This window comes from Pteropus alecto, unplaced genomic scaffold, assembly GCF_000325575.1.
Source record: "Pteropus alecto unplaced genomic scaffold, ASM32557v1 scaffold20, whole genome shotgun sequence".
Taxonomy (NCBI): Eukaryota; Metazoa; Chordata; class Mammalia; order Chiroptera; family Pteropodidae; genus Pteropus; species Pteropus alecto.
The window spans coordinates 24591387-24608210 of record NW_006436298.1 but is presented as its reverse complement, the minus strand read 5'-3'; the positions used below and the strand labels follow the sequence as shown (position 1 = coordinate 24608210).

Below are 16824 nucleotides of genomic sequence, written 5' to 3'. Positions count from 1 at the left end.
TCTTAAGCACATTTTCATGATTAAACATTTATCAAGCAGAAAAGGCATTACAGAGTAGTAAATGGAGTCAAAAAGAGGGGAAAAAAGGCGGTGATATATAAATCTACTTTTTAAAAAGAACCAACACCCATAAAGATGGAAAGTACTAAGGGGGCAGGTAATCTAAGATTTGAAATAGGAAATTCCAAATGGGCTCATACCTATTCCAGTATCTTAAGAATCCAAAAGACTCTAAAGTGGTTCAGGAAACAAAGAGTTAAGCAATGATAGGTTGTAGGTAAAGGGAGATTGCTTTAATCTTATAGAAAAATTGGAATAAAAATTGGAAATATAATGAAATCAAATTATTCTCTTTATCCTCCCAACTACTTAGATTATTGAATTTGTAGCATTGTTTGTCTCTTCTCTTTCCTGGAACATTTTTTTTGCTTGTTGGCTCCTCAATCTGGGATTTTCTTTCTGCTGTTCAAAGGTGGCTGTAAAGGTCAGGTGGGAGAGGAAGCTAAATTCAAACAATGATGTGGCTCAGGCTCTGCAGGCAGAGTTCACCTTGTCGCCTTTTGGGAGGTACAGAGGTGTCTTGAGCTTTCTCTCATTTCTAATGCCCTTGAGTTCACTTTGGGTTTGAAATGGCTCCCACCCCCTCTTTAAAGAATCAAAATCTGCTGAAAGATACAGGATTCTATTTCATGTTCTGCAAATGATGCTATAGGGAAATATGTATTTTTAAAAAATTGGAAGATTTACTGTTTATTTAAACTGGGAAACTGAATATTTGAAATTGTTGGGGGACATTAGTAAAGGATTAAAATTATACATTTAATTTTAAAATAATTTAGGCAGGGAGAAGGTATCAAAGCTAAGAGTTTTTGAACACTTATTTTATGCCAGATATCGTGATCCATTTATCCATCCATCTGTCCATTCATTCTTTATCAAATAGGTGATATGTCTAATGGTTCAAAATTTGAAAGATACAAAGGGAGTCTCCCTGTCACCTCTGTCCTCCAGTCTCCCAGTTTCCCTCCTCAAAGATCACCAAAGACATATGATCTTGTGTGTCCTTACAGAAATATTTCATGCACATTAAAACTAATATCTTTTCTTTAACAAGCACACAAATGGTGGAATATTATATATTTTGAGTATTTTGGTATAAAATAACTGAATAAGTTATCTTGAAGATAATAGTATATGATCGTTCCATAAAGAACTTCATTTTTTTATAGCTTTATAATTTTCTGTTGTACAAATGTCAATTTTTCGAACCAGTTCATTATCTTCATGTATTTAGGTTATTTCTAGACCTACATAATTATAATGCCACAATGAACAAACATACATATAATGTCATTTCATAGTTGTGTGAGCTACGTGACAAATTTCTTGAAGGGGAATTGCTCGTTCTTATGTCTATTTTATGTGATAGCTGTTGCCACATATCTCTCCTCAGCTGTTGTACCAGTTTCCATTCCCATCAGCAGAGGATAGTAGGATTTACTATCATATCTTAATAAACTTATTTGACAAAGATGACACAGCTAATAACAAACAGAGCCAAGGTTTCAACCCAGACTTAACTGGCTATAAATCTACCTGTGTTCTGCTACTCTGTGCTCTTGTACCTTATTATTTGTGTTGAATTATAAGCACAAATTCCTTTACCAATGGTCATTAGATTCCTATGCTTATAACAAGAATACCTAGAATAGTATTCAACTTCAGTACAGCATTTAAGTTTTCAAAAGGCTTTCCTATTTGTAATTATATTTTATAGGCCCATGGAGAGAGGGTATATATGTAAGCCTTTTGACATTGATAAGTTAAAAAATAAAATACAGAATATTTGGTTACTTGCATAAGGTCACAGAAAGAGTTAGTAGTAGAACTGGTTCTGGAAACATGCCTTTTGACTATTTTGCACTGCATTAGACGTGAGATATGCCTGGAGCTGACCCTGCCTTGAGTTCCCGTAGCAGGAAATAGGAAACAAGCAAATATACTCATAGCCCTTCTTATGAGACAGTGATGATTCTCAGGCCTTTGAATCAGGATAAGCAATCGCATGTGAGTTCATAATACTCTTTAATCAAGGATTTTTAAAAATTAGGCAAACATAGTCTTTTTTTCCCCCCATCTAAAAAGAGGTGATAGACTCCTTAAAATGGAGCGGTGAGAGACTATGGTTACAGTGTAAGATATAAGAAATAGTCAAGTTCTGGAGACCATACAAAACTACAAGCTACTCAAGGCATAAATTGGTCAATCATTTTAAAATGAATATTGGCACATGAAAAGAATATAATAAAGTACATGTATGTTATAAAATATAGCGATAGAACCAACATCTGAGGACCTACCACCGAACCCAGACCTCCAGCACCACCCACACCATTGTGGCTACCTGCACATTTCTTGCTCATTCCATCTCCCTACCTCTCCTAGAGGCAGCACAATTCTGAATTTTATGGGTTTTAAAATCAGACCACATGTGTGTATATTCTTAAACGATACATGATTTAGTTTTGAGAGAGTTTTATAATTCATGTGATATTAATTATATAAACCTAATGAACATTTATTGAAAGAATGAATAAATGAATGAGTGAATGGCAAACAAGGAAGCTCAATCTATTCTCTTTCTCCAGCCACTGAAACTAGCGAAGATGTGGTGCATCAGTGAGGCCTCTTTTCTAAACAGTGATCTTTTATACTTTCAAATGTATATCACTGTCAATCACAATAAAAGATATTTCTATTATTAATAATTGTTAAAGGTATGAGGCTTGGACTAATGCAAGACCAACTCTTTTTTACACTTTGTAGCCATGGAGATAAATGTTGCTTAGGATTGGGATCTCTTAGAGGACTCTAGAATGTATTAAAAATAAATTAACTTTATTTTTATGGGTCTAACAAAACTTTGTTAATTTAAATACAAATTATTTAAATTAACCATATACTGCAGACACTTTTTATATGTTTCACATAAAATGTCTGGACGCACTGTAAACACACCAGGTGTATCAAACATGATATATTTGAAAAAGAAAAGCTCAGAAATGGCCAAAATTTAATGTAATGAGCATTAGGTCATTGGCAAGTGTGTCTAATTTTACCCCATTGCCATGGTGCACTCAGCCGACAAGCTAATCAGAAAATGTACTTTCAGCCAGTTGTATCAAGAACTGAAATGACTGTGTTTATTTCAAGGTCTTGGTTTAAAATGCAAACTCACCAACCAGCGGCACTATAATTAAGTCCTCAAGAAGTAAGAAAGTTCTTTTTTAAAATGGTGTAGTGCAGCCTATTCTAGCAAGTTAGATACGAGCAAGATGAGTTAGATGTTCAAAGCTAAAAACTAAACATCCTAAGAAGGTACTCCAGGCACTTCAGGACTTTAATGCTATTAAACATTTAGCAAGCATTTTTCTTGTGCCGTTTAAATGGATTCAGGAAAAACATATCTGAAGTATGGCTCTCAGGTAAAATCTCATGATAAATATCAAAGAGGAAGGTAAATACAAAACAACAATAAAATAACAATAGCAACATTTAACGTTTATTGAGCATTTACTGTGTGTCTGGAATTGTTCTAAATATTATATGCATATTTTATTTCATCTTCAAGTCAACAGTACTATTAATTTCATTTTACAGATAAACAGGAATAGAAAAGTTAAGTAATGTTCTCAAGCTCTCACAGGTACTAAATGATAGTCAAAATTTGAACCATGTAGTTTTCTATTGCTGCCATGACAAATTGTCACAAATTTAGCAGCTTAACACAGATTTGTTATTTTGTGTTTCTATAGATCACACATCTGGCAAAGGTCTCACTGGACTAAAATCAAGGTTCAGCAAGTCTGCATTCTTTTCTGGAGTCTCTAGGGAGAATCAATTTCCTTGCCGTTTCCAGCTTTTAGAGGCTGTCTGCATTTCTGGTCTCCTCCTTCTAAATTCAAAAGCTGCTAAAGGCAAGTTGAGTCCTCACATTACATCACTCACACCTCCTCTTCTGCCTCCCCAGGATACTTTTATGGGACCTTGCGATAACATTGCTCACCTGTATAATCCAGGATGATCTCCCTATTTTAAGGTCAGCTGGTGAGCAATCTTAATTTCATCTGCAACTTTCATATTCCTTTGCCATGTAAGAGAATATCTTCAGTTTCCAGCATTAAGACATGGATTTTTTTTTTTGGCGGGGGGCGGGAGCACATTTCTGAATACCACGCAGTCTTATTCCAAAGATCATGCTCTGAACAATTTCACCCTACTAGTGATGAGCAGAAACATTAGCATTTATCATTTTGGAAAACCTGGTTTGCAGATTTTTTGTTTCATATGGTTCAAAGTGAATGCATCTTAAGAAAAAAATCATTTGAAATAATTAACTTGGTAATGTTACCTTGGTTACTTAGGAATGTTGATTTATTGTATGTATCTAAGCATTTACTATTTTCTGTGTAGTCCATTAAGTGGAGGGATGGAGCCCTCACTACTGAATGGAAAGCCTGGGGCACCTGCGTTCTGCTGTGAGAGTGGCCTGTTTGTTCACCTGAGCGAGAGAAATTGTGCACAACTGAGTTGTAGAGGACCTGGCTCTGTACCTTCTCCTGGTTTGGCTGGACTGAATCCTTTCTTTGTGGCTTCCCTAGCACTCTGCCCCAGGCTGTACAGTGCATTTCTCCTTCCTGATTTGTTCTCTCCTTAACTCTGCTATGATTTCATGGCATGTACCCACCTTTATTTTTTCTACTTTACCGTGGAAGGGCATGTCAAGCCAAGTGAACTCCTGGGCTCAGTCCACAAGTTCATGAGTCTTGAGGACCTCTGTGTATTTGTCATTTTTCTTCTCCGTGTCCTTTTTGGTCTGTTTCCATAGCCTCATGAGCTGTTTTTCCTTGCAGTAATGGATCTTGCCGTTCTTCTTCTCTGGGGTGAGTGTTACTGCCTGGTACTTCAAGTCAATCTCATGGCATCCCATGTAGGCAAATTGTTACGTCTTTAGATGCACAACCTTGAGGGCAGCAGGAAGCACCACCTACTTTTTCCTGTCCTAGTGTGACAGGATCCCATCAAATACCTTGAGGTAGTCCAGGGCAGCCTGGCCTCACTTTGTTTTGTGGGGTGGCCCACTTTCACTGGTTTGACCTTGCTTTTGTCGAAATTGCCAGAAATGTTGATGCCCATATAACACATGACCACCATTTTCTGGCCCAGCAGTACCTGCTTGATCATCATGGCCACTGAGTGGCCAAGAGATGGCATCAGTCATTCAGTAGTAGGACCTAACCCTCTGCCATCTTTGGCAGCCAACTGGAAGAGCCACATATTTATTATCTTAAAGTGCTAGAGGTCAGAAATCTGAAATTAATCTTACAAGATTAGGATCAAGGTATTGGCAGGGCTGTGTTTCCTCTGGAGTATCTAGGGGAGGATTTGTCTTCTTGCCTTTTCTAGCTACTAGTAAACACCTGCATTGTTTGGCTCATGGCCCCTTCCTTCATCTTCAAAGCACATCACTCCATCCCTCTTCTTCTGTTGTCACATCTTTCCTTTCAACTTTGACCCTTGGTACCACTTGGATAATCCAGGATAAGCTCCCAATTTTAAGAACCTTAACTTAATCACACGTGCAAAGTTTATTTTGCCATATAAGAGCACATATTCTCAGATTCTGGGAGTTGGGATATGAACACCTTTGTGGAAGGCATTATTATGTCTACAGAAACTTTACATATGTGATATTGCCAGTAGATAAACATTCTGAGATTTCTCCAATAGTATTCAACTTTGCAACAAAAAGGGTAGAGAAAGTAAATTGTTGAATTAATCCAAGTTTAGGGATTCATAGGATAGGATTAAGGTACAAGGAAAAGGAGGTAAGTCACTTTAAGAAGCTGGAAGATGACATTGAGTTGATCGATCAAGGGATCTGATAGGGAGGGAAGGAAAACCAGAAGCGGCTTCATAGCTTGGGAGAAGAGTGAGATTTTCTTATAACTTCTTAATTCTATTTCCTCTTTGATATGGCTTTTACATTTCATTAGCCTCCCCCTTCCCCATCCCCTACTGAGAGAGTTTCTAAATGACTGCAGTAAAAGAGCTTTATTTGATTTCCATTACAGACACTTTCCAAACACCCTAAAATTGTTGCATTCAGGTTGCATAGCAACCAGTGTTTGAACTCATGGGTAATTTCTGTGGGAGATCATGTGGATGAGGGGTTATATACTCAGTACAGTTTTCATTGTGTCCCAAGAAGGCTAATAGGCATCAAACAGGGGAACATAAGTTCTTTTGTTGGACATGAGGTTAACTCTCTTCAGAAATTTTTTCTGAATAAAATAAGGTTGTTTTTTTTTTTTTATTCCTGTTAGGAAATCCAGCAAAACTAGAACACTTTGACAAATGTTTCATAAATTGTAAAAAATCAATTGCTGCCATTTTCTCATAGGTCTTGACCAAGGTGGCCTTGAAGTTTCTTCCAGCTTGACTAAATGTTTGACCTTTTCCTGACTCTCGGCCCCTGATATCCCTTTTCCTAGAGCATTTACTTTAGAAACCTGGTCGTTGTGAACCCTTTATCTGCCCCTTTGAGAAGTAAATCTCTTAAAAATACTCTTGCCAGTTTTACAACACAGGAATATCTTTCTTGAGAACCTGGGAGCCTTCCCATTGTAATGTAATCAGTGAAGTCCATAGAGCCCTTCTCTGCCAGTGTCTGTGGGAGGGCAGGAGCCTAACTTTCTCAGCTCCTTGTAAGATTACATCCTGTCATGAAGATATGAGAATGTTTACTTTTTGTTTGGGTAAGGCCAATGAACAAACACAGGTGTCCTATGATCCCTTATCTGGCTCTTAAGAACTCTCCAGCCTTTTGTCTATACCGAACTAGGCATCCAGACATGGTCTCTACTTCCTCACCTAATTTTAGAATAAGATCAACTCCCTGTTCATCTTGCCCAGTGAGATTTTTTTTCTAACCATCTCCCCAGAAAGTTGATTCAATAACCATAAGGAAAGAGGATATAAAGAGAGCTAATGGTTGGATTAGTTGTAAGTAATGATCAGGTAATAAAGAGCTATGATTTCTAATTCAAGTCACAGACAACTGCACTTTGACTTACTTCACCTATTACAAGGGTAGGTGAATATTGTGTGACTTTATGAGCACAGGCTTTGCTAGGAAAAGAGTAGCTAAGGAATATTTTTTTTGGGGGGGGAGTGGATTTTTAGGAAGGGCAGATTTATTTAGCAGGGTGATATCAGTTATGACCTTAGTTGACTGAAACCTGACTCCAAATGGCTTAGCCATACAAAGAAATTTATTGGTCCATGTAATTGAAAAGCCCAGGGATAATACCGTTTCTGGGGCTCAAATATTTACCAAGTGCCTCTGATATGTCAGACCTTTTTCTAGGCACAGGTGATACAAATTTTTGTCAATACTGGTAGCATTCTGTGCCCTCATGGAGCTTAGAGTCTAGTGTCCATGTCTTCAGGACCTCTTCTTTCTCCACGTCATTGGGGCCTAATCACTTTCCATTTGCTGAGTGGGTTCTGTGTTGCCTTCTGCTGGTATATGAGAGGAAGAGAAGCTGTCCTGTATAGGGTGGGGGAAAAAAGGACCAGGAGCCCTTCTTAAGCAGACTTTAAGGCAGTCTTTCTGTTAGGGTGCCCTTTGTCTCTTCCAGAGGTGTCAGTGCTATTAATTTCTGAGCCTTTGGGAGATTCTGTAATGTAAATCTGGTTTTTTTTTTTGGCTTTCTCCACTTCCTATTTAGGATTCAGCTTCCTTTAGTCTAAGTTTATCAATGATCCATATACTTTCTGGCTTTCCAAAGTTTGTGGCTATTGTCATTTCCTTTTTTATTCTTTGTTATTTAGGTTTATGCCTTAAAATAGTCCTTTTACTGTCATTTTAGTGGGTTTTCAGGAAGGAATGAAATAAATTCATTTGTAAAATTCATTAATAGTAATCAAAATAACCATTAATTTATTTCGTATTATGATAAAATCAATAGATGTTTATTGTAGGTAACGCAGAAGCGTGTAAAGAACAAAAAGAACAATCCTTTCAAATCCCAGAAACACCATAGTCATATGACCCCTCACCTGCCAAACATTTCCAGTTTTCTGATATTGCAACAGCATGTTGCAAGTTTTACAGCTAAATCTTCATAAACATCCTCAAATATTGCTTTAGAATCAACTTCTATAAAGTACATCAAGGTCAAAGGGACCGCATAATTTTATTGGCTTCAAGTAAGACTATACTATGTATTAATTTCTAATGGTAGAATTTTCAAACCTACAGTGGATGGGTTGTAACATCAAAAAATACGTAAGATTAATGTTTTTATTTCTGAACTTCAGCTTTAGTAAAATTTTTATGTAGGTGGTACATGTAAAAATTATTCTGAATAATAAAGAGGAAGTTTCAGATTATGATTAACTGAAAGAACGGAAGATATATTTTTAGTAGAACCAGCTAGAATGAAATGAGAATGTAAATATTTCAGCTTTTGTGTTTTAATTCTTTGTTAATTACTAGTCACACGGTAAACTTTACTCTACTTTTTCTTCTGTAAGTTACCTTTTGTTTTTTTTGAGAAGTAAAACTTCTCAGCCATAAGTGAGGACAGGATGATCAGAATCTGTGCCCCTTAGTAGAAGGTGTCCTAATAGATTATCATTTCTATGAGCTCATGGGCTGTGATGTTGCCTTCTTCATTAACACCATCATCATTGTCATCACTATTTTCAACACTGCCTCTTAAAAATTTACTTTCACAATCACCATCTCATTTTAATCTTTAGAACAACCTCGTGCAGCAGATAGGACAGATTATTTTATCATTTTTAGTTCACAAATGGGGAACATGCAGGACCAAGGTCAAGGGGACTCATTTCTCCAGCTAGAAAGAAGCAGAAGAGGGATTTTAAACTGAATCTTCTAGCTTCAAAGGTCACTGCTATTTCTGCCATGCAACATATGCTCTATCTTGCCTACCACCAGGTCTTCAGATAATATTTGAGTGAATAACTTTGAAAGGTCCTAGACTCAGAATTGATGTTCAAAGGCAATGACCCTAAGAGCAAAAGCAAAAGAATGCCAAACATTAAATCATACAATGTTTTTCCTGGCTTCTCTGTTCCAACTGATTGTCTGTAATGACTCCAGGAATAATATGTTTCTTATTCAATGTCTGAAGCTGTAATTTCTGCAAATTTTATTCAGAACATTGCCCTAAATGATGGGAGGAATGAGTATTTTCTCTTTGATTATATTTGTCCCAAGTTGTTTGTAAAGAAAATCCATTTTTTTATAGAAACTGTTATGTCGAATTTGATATGCCGAATAATTTTTATAGTTGTTTACCAGTTACTGAAAAGTGAGAATTTACCAAGGTTGTCCTTCCCTTGGGTTGGCATAGATTGCAAAGTGTTTGTAATTCATTATTACTGATTAAAAGATTAATAGGTAATTGGTGACAATGGATAAATATCTGAAATGCAACTATTAGTGGTGAGATTGGGCTCCAGATTCACTCTCATGGAGCTTCTCAGGAATACAGGTATAAAAATTTTGAAACACTGGATATTTCTCATGGGTGATTATTATTAAATTGACTTGAATCTAGTACAACTTGACCAATTTGATAAATTTCTCAAAATATTAATACTACCCATATTAACCACATACTATGTCAATTATTATGCCTAGAACTTTAATAACAAAAAAGGACTCAGTTCTTCAACATGAGTTGAGGGTACTTTTTAAAATCAATTTTCAATAAACATTAATGGCATTAGGCTTGAAATCCATTTCTCCTCAAGGCAGGCATCCTTAAGTAAATGAGTTACTGAATAAACATCAGTTTTTATAAGTCATTTCTGTAGACTTTTAAATTTTTTATTGATAAAATACACATAACATGTAATTTATCATTTTAACCATTTTAAAGAATACAATTCAGTGGCAATTTGTACATTTACAATGCACATTTAGTACAGCACAACCACAAGCACTGTCTAGTTCCATAACATTTTCATCGTTTCAAAAGGAAACTTGAACCCTATTAAGGAGTCACCCTTCACCCCAGTCCCTGGCAACCACCACTCTGCTATCTGTCTCTATGGATTTGCCTATTATGAATATTTCATATAAATGAAATCATAAAATATACAGCCTTTTGTGTCTGGCTTACTTCAATAAGTGTAATATTTTCAAAGTCCATCCATGTTGTAGCATATATAAAAATTTAATTCTTATGTCTAAATAATGTTCCACTGTGTATATATACCACATTTGGTTTATCCATTCATCTGTTGATGGACATTTGGTTGTTCCCACCTTTTGGCTGTTGTGAGTAATGCCTGCTATGACCACTGCTGTACAGATCTGTTCAAGTCCCTTTTTTTCAATTCTTTTGTATATATATTTAGGACTGAAATTGTCAAGTCATATGGTAGCTCTATGTTTAACCGTTTGAGAAACCACCAAACTGTTTCCACAGTGGCTATACCATTTCACATTCCCAGTTTATATCCTAGTAAACACTTGTTATTTTCCACTTTTTAGACTATAGCCATGCTAGTAGGTATGAAGTGGTACCTCATTGTGGTAAATTTCTGTTATTTTTAATTGCAGATAAATTTTACTCTCCTGTCCACCGTGAAGTAGGGCTTTGTAAATTGCAGAGAAAAGGCTCAGGTCATGTGAGCAGCACCTTGAGTGGTTTCACTCAACTGAAGAGTGTGAGGTCTGTGGAAGATAAAGCTGAAACATTACATTGGGTCCAGATTGTACAGGCCCTAGAATGCTAAGCAGAGACCCTAAGCAGAAGGTGAAAAGTAGTTTTTCAGGAAAGAAATGCCATAATGGGAGTTGGGAATTTAAACAGTAAAGGGCACCACAATGTCGGCTGAACTGGAAAGAACAAAGGCTGAGAATGATTACTCCACTGCGGAGATGGTTTCTAGGGCTCTAAGCATATTAACTGCCCGTGCATTACCGGATAACACCTTATAATTTATCAGATTAGCCAAAAATGGGGGACTGTTCCTGCATCCCACAGGAGTGCAACACTATCTCCAGTTGGTGGAGATGAACGTTATTTGGAACTACTATAGACTGTGAGCAGTTCCACTCTAAGAACCATAGCATTCTTTGAGTCTAAGTAGAAATCTCTTCTGAGATGATGTACGTTGGTGTTCTCACATGGGGAGGATGTTGTGGCAAAAAACATAAGACTTGACATCTGACAGACCTGGACCATGCTCAAGTACCTTACCTTCTCTGAGTATCAATTTTATGTCTTTAAAATGGGCATATTATCCATCTCACTGTGTTCTTGGAAAATAAGATTATGCCTGTAAGTGATTATGTATGTAAAGCACACAGCAGAAAATCTGGCACATAGCTGGTGCGCAGGACATATACCACAAATCCAAAATTATGTAGGCCACCTCTTTTTTAAGTGAGTGCTTGAGTTATGATTCAGGGGAAGGTGTATAAGAGTAGGAATCATTCTGGAAGGTATAAAAAGGATATGAAAAAGAGAGAGAGAGAGTGCGATAAGGAGAGGGAGAGGGAGAGGGAGAGAAGAAGAGAAGAGCGAGAGGGAGAGAGTGACATTTTTGTACAGAGAAATCCTTGGGTCACTTTGATATGAGTATAATGTGGGAACAAAGAACAGGCTGATGAGACCTGATTCAAATCCAACCCCTGGCATTTGCCTTAATTGACATTAACTGACATTAGCTCATCTGTCAGTTGAAATGATTTTCAGATTACCTGTAGTCCGACTTTGGTTTCACTGGTAAATTAAAATCCTTGTAAAACTGTGACTGCAGTTTATTCTCAGAGCAGATATATGATGGCAGGCAGTGGATTGCAGAAGCGTGTAGCACATAGCTGGGCCTCTGTCCAGCTCAGTTCTCCTCTCTGAGAGAAAGAAATAAACAACATAAGCAAGATAGAACACCATCCCTTGCTATTGGGAGGAGGTGGTGATATTTTTAACTTTTGGATGTGATGATTTGCCTAATATTTCGAACTATATATATATTTGCCAGAAAATGTGGTATCCAGGGGATCAGGAAATGCAGTCTCTGGTGCTAGAGTGTGGTACCCTCAGCTTCAGCCTGGCACGTCCAGCCACTGGCTGGGGGTGTTGGCTAACACTACTCAAGTGGTGCTGTTATTAATTACCCTTTCCAATGGAAATTCCTTATGATTAATAATATTAACAGCTACTGTTTGGCAAGTGTTAGGCTGGGTTTTTACACGTAATCGTCATAACAACCAAATGAAGTAGGCGAGTAAACTGAGGGTCAGAAAAATTAATTGACTTGCACATTTTTATATGACTACTGTTGTGGAACAGAAAAAATGTTATTCAAAAAGATGACTATAGTCATTGCATTAACATTCCAAGATAGCAATATAATTCATTTCAGGGGAAGAGAGCTTGTTTCTGGTTACATAAAAGAACCAACAACCAATCTAAGATGAAATTTGAGAAACTGAATGGCTCTGCATAATAAAGTACCCAAAAATTTTAGATTGTGCTCTAGTGACTGGAGAGGAGGACAGGATTTCTGGAAGACAGAGGCATGATGAGAAAAAGCAGAGTGCATGGTGACCAAGTGAGGCCAGGCACCCAGCGGTAAGTCAGAACCTGAGGAAGTGCAAAGTATTTTTAGGGGCAGTGAGATCTGCATTGAATTCAAAGCTGGTTTTTTTGCACTGCGTTAGATTATTCTTGGTTGCAATCAAAACTTAGTTAAACCTTGTTACGCTTAAAGAGTCTTGTGTTGATAGCACTTTAGTTGTGCGGCCAATGTTTAGGGCTAAGCGAGAAAGAAAGGAGAGCTGTTTAGGAGAAAAGATCTGAGTGGGAATTGAGAATCAAACTTCAGGCAAGAATTTAGAGCAAGGAAGAATGAAAACATGAGGTCCCTCCTTCTAAAATCTTCAGAAATATTGGGGAGGTTCTGGACCTCTCTCAGAGTATCAGTCATTTTATTTAAATAGTAAGAGAAGGGATAATCTCAGAAAGTACACGTCTTGGAGCTTTGTGATCACAGTAGTGTGTAACAGAAGTATCTTGAAGCCAGTTTTGCCTGACCCCAAAACTGGGTTCCTTCCTGGTTGCTCACTGCCCTGTACTGTGCTGACAGCATTAGTACAAGATGAAGGCCAGGTGATTCATTCATACAGTCTCATACTCTGTCTTGAAATTCCAGGCTGGAGTGGACCCAACACTGGGGACTCTCTTTCCTCTCTCAACTTGTGAGAGTTCTTGCTCTTTTACACACTGCTCCAAAATCGATTTTTATTAGAACAACTTCTTAGTGTCAAGGAATTTCTATTGGAGGGCAATGAAATAAGAAATAATCATGGCTTAAAAGCCACAAAGTTCTCAGTAGATTTATTAGCCATAAGTGGATTTATTATTTATGAGACAGGGCTACCTTAAAGCTGAATTTGTTCCATTTTATTTCTAGCAGAATCCCTATGTCTCAATCAAATAAGAAGTGACACTGTACAATATGCAGTAGATGGACCAACAGGATGGGGATGACTTGTTGACAGTATTGAGTGGGTAATAATTTCATAAGAGAAGAGTTTTGACAAATACGGGTTCGACATTATGAATTAGCGTCATCTTTTTAAAGATTTTTACCAAAAATATCTTTGTGAAAAGTGAATGTTATTCTCTCTCTAAAGAAATGTTATGTAGCAATGTCCTTATAGCAATGTAATCTAACCTTTTGAAAAATTTAATTGACATCTTTTAAATTACATGTTCTCCAAGTGATGATAACCGTTTTCCCTTATCCCACATTTATATGGAAAAAATACTTCTTTGAAGGCCAGCTGGGAGATAGAAAATAAAGCAAGCAAGGTATGCCAGTAGTCAAGATAGGTACAACTCAGGCCTTTACTCTGACTGATAGCCCAGAGGGAAATGCAAATACATGTAGACTGAATGAAGAAATGAATAATAAGCCTGTTTATGTTCTTATTTTAAAGAGGGTTCTAATAAATTTGCGTGTTTATTTTCCTACTCAACAGGAAATTAGAAGAAGCACCTTAGAATGAATTAAAAGAATTAGAAAACTAAGATTGTTAGGGACAGGCATACCAATAGCCAACCAAAAAAGTGGGGAGAGGGACAGTTGAGACCTGATGCTGTATGACTACAAAATGCGGACACAAGAACAAAGAAAGGCACAGCTATCTGAGATCACCACTAAGTACAGTGTGTCCTTCTCAATGTGTGGTTCCTAAACCAGCAGTGTCAGGATAAGTTGGAAATTTAGAAATATGAATACGCAGACCATACCCCAAACCTACTGAATCAAAAACTCTGAGGGTGGGGCTCAGCAATCTCACTAGCCCTCCAGTGATTCCAATTCCCACTACAGTATGAGGTCCACTGGTGTAGTGGTAGAGAACACTAAATCCAGATGCATCACTGCATTTCAGTAGAGTGAAATTAGTGTTCATGACTTGGATCATAGTGGAAAAGTTTTTTTATATAGAATATCTTGCCCAAGAACATGGAAAGTTACTGTAGATGACCATATATCTAGTTTTTCTGGGATAGCGCTAGTTTAGACAAGTTGTCCAGGCATGTTAGAAATAATATTCCCTTTACTCTTGAAAGTGTCCCCATTGGTTGATGAATTATATGGTCACCCTATTATTAATAGGCTTAGAAAGATTACAGTCAAAATTATTAAAATCAACAGATGTATTGGAATTTAAATGAGAGTTGAGTTATTTGACAAATTCCCTCCCTTCACACTATGATAATAGATAATGAGATTTTAGCTTCTCTATTTTTTTGGCCAGACATATCACAAACTTTCTTTGGTTAAACTTTCTTTACGATTCTTCGAGACAGGTTTTAGGCTGTTCTTATCCTTTGCAGAGTAGTAACTAGAGACCATCATGGTATCCATGCAGATTTGTTCCCAATGGAAAATCTGTGTTCAGAGCCAATTTGCCTTTGCATATCACCCTCTTGGTTACTTATTTTTTAACCCCTGATGGTACAGTTCTCTCTGCTTTCTTCTTTTTCTTCATCAAAATGTTATCTGAAGAGGGTCTATAAATTCATGTGTGCCAAGGAAAAAATTGAATACAATCTCACCTTGGGATGTTTGCGTTTGAACTGGGGAACTATTAAGTTATTGAAATAACCTGTAGATGCCACTCAGTGAGCTCAATAGTGGTATGGCTCAGGAAATGATGCAGTAGTAGAGGCCACATGGTTGGAGCCTCCCAGACTGAAGCTTTGAGCCTAATCTTCTAACCTACATAAGCTGTCATAGGGTCATTGATGGAATCTGACCTTGGCAGTGTTCAGCACTCAAACCTACTGTCAGTAATAGAGAAGGATCAATAATCAGTGCATCTTGCCCATCTCAATTAGTTCCAGGTCCGAGTATAAACATACTTTCTTGCAAGTAAACACAATCACTGAATTCTTCCTTTTCTCTTAGGTCTCTCCATACTCTTACTTCCCCTCACAACTAACCTGATTAGATAAATTCTTCCTAGTGTCAAAACCAGAGATGGACTTAAATGAATCTGTAAATGAACTTGTTTCACTGAATTGGCTGTTAAAAATTCTTTTAATGCTATGGATTTTTATAGTTAGAGAGGTAGCATTTAGAGAGGATCAAGTTCAATTCTCTCGTTTTGCAGATGTGGAAACTGAGGCACAGAGAGTTTAAGTGACTTGCTGATGATCACCCAGATGGTTGTTTCAAAAATTAAGACGAGGACCCAGGTTTCCTGACACAATTTCCTCTCCTTGTTCTTACTTGGGTACTCAAAGTTGGGGGTGGGAGAAATTTCATGGTTACCTCAGTTCTGGTTTAGACCTTGAAATGAGGAGTGAAATGTTAACAGTAGAGACTGTGGGACTGCTTTAATGGGTGAAGATTTGAGAATACTTTTCTGAAGCCTCTTTGGGGAATGATAAGAGTGGAAATACCATTTTATAGAATCTCATGGGGGTAGTGGGGTGTGTGTGTGTGGGGGGGAACCCCTGCTGCTGTTTAAACAGAACACACCCTGTGGTCTGGCAGACTTTCATGTTCAAGTGAGTAGAATGTTTATTATGCACATTTTACATCTCCCTTTATAATAAAAGGAATCCCAGTTTAGTCAAATACTTTTTTGAAATGAATGAGCAACTTTCTCACATTTTGGGTGAAAAGGGAGACTGCCCATTTCACAGTCAGGAAAGATCAGGATGGTTTGGTACTTGGGGTAGTGATCCCAAATAGCTTTGTTTCTCATCTTTTCCAACCTCTTCCTGTATCTGGGGGAGCGGGGAGGGCAACTATTCCTTGAGTGAGCTGTCCCTTTGGGCATTTCTCTTCCCCGCAGGTAATAATAGACAATGTGAGGGCATCACTCTGCACTAATAGGAAAGAGAAAAGCATGAACTAGGATGATGACAACAACGTTTAGGAATGCAGAGTTTTGCATAACAAAATTTTCTATTTTGTTTTATGAGAAAATAACAGATATTGTTTTGAAATTTAATATAAAATTCAAATCCTCACTAATGGATAAAAAGTGTTATTAAATGCTCATAATTAAGTTTTAAAATATCAATAATCTAACCAGTATATGTAAATAATTATCTAATACAGAGGGAAAGAATGTTTATTTCAAGGAAGTACATTTCTTTTCCAAAAGAAAGAGGACTGATTACAGCGTATTTCACTGTATTACTCTATGCTATTTCTTATAATTTCTTATAAGTGCCACAGCAATATAAC

At 37.2% G+C, this 16824-nt stretch overlaps 1 pseudogene; it reads right to left on the bottom strand.

Moving 5' to 3' along the window:
• Positions 1 to 4804: 4804 nt before the first annotated feature.
• LOC112480612 lies at positions 4805 to 5309 on the bottom strand (annotated as a pseudogene).
• Between the last annotated feature and the right edge of the window lie 11515 nt (positions 5310 to 16824).